Source organism: Odontesthes bonariensis, chromosome 18 (assembly GCF_027942865.1).
Source record: "Odontesthes bonariensis isolate fOdoBon6 chromosome 18, fOdoBon6.hap1, whole genome shotgun sequence".
Classification (NCBI taxonomy): domain Eukaryota; kingdom Metazoa; phylum Chordata; class Actinopteri; order Atheriniformes; family Atherinopsidae; genus Odontesthes; species Odontesthes bonariensis.
This window is the reverse complement of record NC_134523.1, coordinates 15,994,733-16,000,772: the sequence shown is the minus strand read 5'-3', so window position 1 is coordinate 16,000,772 and position 6,040 is coordinate 15,994,733.

Here is a 6,040-nt window from a genome sequence, read left to right as displayed (position 1 = left end):
GACGCTACTAAAGAAATCCCGAACTGCCCACTTTTTTTTTTTTTTTTCCGTCCAACAATCGGGATGGAGGTGACGCATGCTTGTGAAGAAGAACATGGGGGGAGAGCATCGAGATCGGCTGTGAAGTGAAGCATGCAATCGGGAAATGACCTACATGTCTTTTTAGTGCAGGGAAGCGACAAATGCATCCAACGTCATTTGGATAAGTTGAGTCAGCACATCAGCAGCTGATGCTGCTGCAGGTAGGCTGCTGCTGATGCAGCACAGTCACCTAAACAGGAGGACAAGGAAGCGACCTTTTTTTTTTCTTTTTACATTTTGTAAATGAAAACTGACGCATTTTGTGTCTGTTCTGTCATAAACGAGTGGGATTTTCATGTGTAAAAATAATTTTGAACACGTTTGAATTAAATAAACCTCGACAAATGGGCAGCCATCTTGCAGAGTTCAGGCCACAAGAGCTGCTCTGTCATTTACAAGTTCAGTCAGCAACTTGCGGTTGATGCCAGTAGGCAATTTGATCTGAGACCAATAAGCTAAATGCAGTTAAGTTACATTTTTTCTGGGACAGCCAATCTAGAAACAGCCATAAAAAGACCCATGATGCGGCTTACATCAAAGTAGCATTTTATTTTTGTTGAAACAGGGGTGTTTAATACATTGATGTAACTCAGTTAATTTGTCTGACTCTGTTGTTGACTACTAGTTGTAAAACTTATAAGCTCAATAGGCTATGTTGAAACGTTTATTAGTTGATTCATCTGCATGAACCTCCTGCCCTTTAATAAATGCTATGCTCCTTAGACCATATCTTCCCAGTCGTTACAATATTGTGCAAAAGTTTTGAGCCATCCCTTATTTTCTCCTATTTTGCTTTCTCTTTTGATCCAGGCTTTCTTGACCATTCAATCATAAAACAGGCTACAAACTCAAGGGATAAACCAGTATTATGTCTACACATAACAAACAACTTAGCAAAGAATCACTTTTAAATTTGATCTTTAGGCAGTTTGTTAGTAGAACCCTGTTGCAAGGATGCATAATGTGTTTCCAATTCTGTTGCATTGGTTGCATCTACAAAAAAATATCAGGGATAATAACATTTTTGTACCAATAAGGTCATTCCCAAAGAGTTTTTAGCATGAAACTTCTCTGCATGGTGGTGGACAGTGTGTTTTTGAAAACCTTCAAGGAAACTGGACAAAAGGAGGACAAAAGAAGAATTGATGAATACTCCACAGAGCCCCAAGCTCAACATTATTGAAGCAGTGTGGGATCATCATCTAGCCCGCATCACCAGGGAATCATTAATGCATGTGGTTGGAGAGCAAATATGATCATCTTGACAGAGAACGGAACAAAAGGCAGCCAACATCCAAAGAAGAGCTTTGGCATGTCCTTCAAGAAGCGTGGAGAACTATTCCTGAAGACTACTTAAAGAAATGACAAGAAATCTTGTCCAAGAGACTTCAGAAAGAGTGAAATATTGACTTTCAAGATTATTAGAATTGTATAAACTATGATTTTGCCTTTTATACTGTAATTGCATTTATGTTTTCCCATAATATATAAAGACTTAAAATAGACACGACTTTTGCGCATTACTATTTATCCTTCCATATTCATAAAATAGAATTAAACAAACAACAAATGTAGTCAGTTATTTGCAACATGCAGAAGTTATATTTGTTGAAAACAGATAAAGTTGAAGGCACACTTACACACCTCACAGACTTGCATGACATTAGTGTCAGTTGCTGTGGAAATACTGAGCAACAATTTCCCAAGCAGGTACTCTGGTTATGGTACATGATACATAATAACATTCAATTTCCATGGTGTGATTCCTGGCCATTTGAACACGTGCCTCATTCTCCACCCTCTCTTTCCACTTTTTCTCTGTATTGTTTCTTTTTGAAGCAATATCACAAAGACTATTCATGTTGACATCTTTACTCTCTCAGCTCATATAAAGGTTTTTGTTTAAATTCTGACTCACCAGCAGAACACTATGAACCTAGGAGCCATGGAGCAGGTGTCCGATAATAATTCAGCTTTGGTGCTGCCATCAGTGGGGCTAAGACTCATCTCAGGCAGTGTGACTTTAGTGTAAACTGTTGATTTTATGCTCAACCTGTGGCCATTACATATTGTGAAGGTCTGTGCACTTCCAGGGATCTCTCTTAAATGTCTGCTGGATCATCTTTCTGCTGTTTATAGTGAATCCAACACATGCACACAAGATGAAGAGGGTGAGGAAAGTATGTAGCTGTGCTCTCTGTAGACAGCGTGAATGGTGCTTTGTAGTTGACATCCTGTGAATCAGCAGCTGCTGTCGGCTATGCCCACCTGAGGAATCTGACACCCAGGTAACAGCAGGACCGTCTGGGAAGGAAATGTCAAAGCTCAAAGAGCAGATGGGGATCTGAGGGACGTTTTCAGCTTTGACCAACTGTCACAGTGACCCAGATTGTCTCAATATGACATCTTTCTCTGCTGACATTTGTCTTCGTCGCTATGGTTGAAGAGTAAAATTAGTGCACTGGCTCTATAACTGCTATCTATTTCACATTTCCTGTGAAGAGAGGGCACAGTAGCACAAGAAGGTCTCACATTAGCCAATCATCCTGTTAGTCGCTAGTTCACATAGTGATTCAATGTCTACAGTTTGCATCCCGGCAAGCAGAGGATGACAAGGGGAATAGCCTGTCGTTACTTGCAAATATAAATCGGATAGAAAAGATTTTTTTCACCGTGAGTAGCAAAAGCTTGTGCTGAAAACACCGATATAATTTTATGGAGCTAATGTGTATTGAAAATAAGTGATTGTGAGTTTAAGACCTCACGCCCACCCAAATTTCCGTTCAGAGCTCAGCTACAACAAGGATAATTTGGAGTTTTGGTCACCGCATCCAGCACTCCGGAAGGCAAACAATGCAAGGACTGATGATCACCTAAAGACTCTCACTGAGTGAAAGATGACAAAACTGCACATGTTCTGATGTATAAATAGTGCCTGTGGATGGGAAATTGTGTGTGTCTGAGGAAAATCCCTCCAGTTCAGCCTAAATATTTTGCACAATACAAACCCATTATTTTACTTTTTTTCCTGCACCTTATTGATTGAAATTTAATATAAAAGAAAAAAATGATGGAAAAAGTTTCTACTGTTAATTATGCTTGACCTGTTCCAATTACCTGATATTTTTATATTGCTGCCTGAATAGAAAGTTACCCCTTTTCACAAATTTTGGAAACAATAGAAAAGAATCCCAACCAAAAAAAGGGTTTTTCCAAACTTCAGAATGAATAACATGATACATGATAAATAAAATCCATAAAGAGAAGAAAAAGAAGATTAAGTATGAGGAACAGTATTAAGTGTGCCTTTCAGGGCCACTGGTGCACAGCTTGGTTCTTGCCAACTGTCAAGCAGAAAGTTCTTCCATTTATAGAGGCCATCCTAAGACATCTTTTCTCACCAATCCCCATGAGTTTTTTTTACAAGTTGGGCAAAGGAGAGAAAATCTTGCTAATCAACATTATGTGACACAGAGAGCTTGAAATAAGGATTTCATGAGATGGTGTTTTTGAGTGCAACAAAGAACCTTGAACTCAAGCAGGTGAAACAACATAGCATTGCCTCAACCAAAGGGTCATAGAGTCTTCTAACTTATACACATACTGTCGGACTGTTTTCTCTGGTTGTGTCTCTTTTTCCAAACATTTTTAGTCCTTTATGTCTTTAAAGTAAATCACCCAAGAATCAAGGGAAATTCTTTCACCGCAGAAAACTGTGCTTTTCAAAAAAAAGTGCTTTTCAAGTTGAGAGGAACCACACAATAGATCTCTCTTAAAGTAAATGGACAACACTGATTTGATTATATGATGGTGTAAAGTATCATTTACCTCAAATTGAAGTTCGGTGATACTCCACCACATTTCAGAGGGGAAATCTGCTTTTTACTACACCTAAAGCTACTTTTAAGAGCAAGATTTTAGACCCGCAAAACATAGTATATGATTACTTTATGAGATTTCTTGTGTTCCACAATGTAATCTTGATACATTATGTTAGGCACTTTGAAATGACATTGTGTACTGAATGCACCATATAAATAAACTTACCTTGCCTATATTATTTGGAACATTTGAGATTAGCCTCAAGTTGAAAATATAGAAATGCTTCATTGCATCATTAGACAGCAGGACACTGTGTTACACTGCTACACTGGTGAGAGACTTAACTGTTTTGGATAGGGGACAGCATCTAATTACTTTTCCCACCATTAACCTCATTGACGTGTTCCTTTCAGCGCTCATTCAATCATTTCCAGAATTAAACACAGATGTTTTTGTTGAAAGGTTTGCAGTCATTTTTGTTTATGTAGACAATATGAACGAAACCTACAAAAAGTCTTGTACAATAACTTTTACTAGCCTACGTATTTAGCGTTTTTCTTTGAACCCAAGATCCTTGTTTGAATGAGTCATTCAACCTGAACGTAAGACCTGCAAATTAAGTCTGAATGAGGGAATTAAAGTCTAAAAGAAAGTCCTTTTATATTCCCAACTGCAACATATTGAGGTCATATACAGGAATCCAGTTGGAGTCGACTAAATTAGGCCAAACACAGTTAAACGTGCATGCAAACCATGCCTCAGACCTGCATACAAGCTAAAGTTACATTTTCCAACAGTCTTCAAACAAGCAGCCTATAATCAGACACTATCATTACATTGTAGACTGGCTTAGATCATCAAAAGAGTCAAGAGCGACACTCAAATTTAGTTTTAAACTATCTTCAGATGTCCTAGAGATGTGAGAACTGTCACAAATCCTTGTTTCCAAAATCAAATTTGATACATAAAATTTGAACAAATTTGCAACCACTTCACTGTGTACAGAAAGAGTTTTAAAGGGGTAACTTTTAACTCAATCTCAAGTTTTTTGGACAACTTTTTGCTGGTTGACTCAATGCTGTTGCGTGTAGCTTGCATCACCAGGAGGGAATCATTAATGCATGTGGTTGGAGAGCAAATAAGACTCAGCTAAAATGCAGCACAGCCTGCAGTTTATTTTTATGTATTCTTAACTTTGATTGAGTCATGTCAGTGGTTTCATTTAACTGGGTTACCGGAATTGCTGTCAACTAACCACAAGGTAGAAATTATAAGATCGGCACTCTTAAAACTCATTTAAACTTAAGGCTCCCACAGATCTGTTCTTGTGTGTCTAAATGGAAAAAGCTAGGACAAATGAAGCAATACATAGGTTCTACCTCACCACTATTACATTCACCTTGCTGTAATCCCAGACTGAAATCAATACAATGACAGAAGAGACGACCAGCCTTGGAATCATTTTTCCTCCCATAAAAGCAAAACCTCAAAACCAGGTTTCCGCTGACTGGCTGCTTTTATTCCTTCTTGGATGCAGAGTGGCAGTGGCAAACTGGTCCAAGAGGGAAGAGTCTGGGAAAAATGCCGCACTCATCCGCTCACTGGCCAAACTTGCCATGCTTTCTGCATGATGTTACTGCATTAACCAGAAATTAGGGTAAAGAGAGCCTCAGTGAAATTTTGATGCATTTATATGATCTGTGACACATCATTTTTTTGTGTCAGTGTCTGAAAACGAGGCTAGTTGCTTTACCAGCTGGATATCTGGCAAAGGGGTTTTCTTGGTCTTTCTGTAAATCAATATGTGTGGTTAACCAGCAAGGAAAAAGAGACTTCATGCACCTCACAGGCTGCCTCGCTCATACGTCCCATATAAACGTAGAACAAAAGATCAGCTTAAATGTGACGGGGTATTTTATTGATATAGATAAAGCTGGATATTTATGGCAATGGTGGGAAAAAGTGAAAAAGAGGGTTTATTCAGGACTGTAGCCAAAATGTTAGAAATACAGAAGTCGAGAGTCTAAGTTCCAGCAGTAAAACTCCACCTGCCAATGTGTGTGTGTGATTGTAGCTGGAAAAATACAGTTAAACTAATAATATTTAATGATGCCACTGAACCATTAAAGCTTCTTGT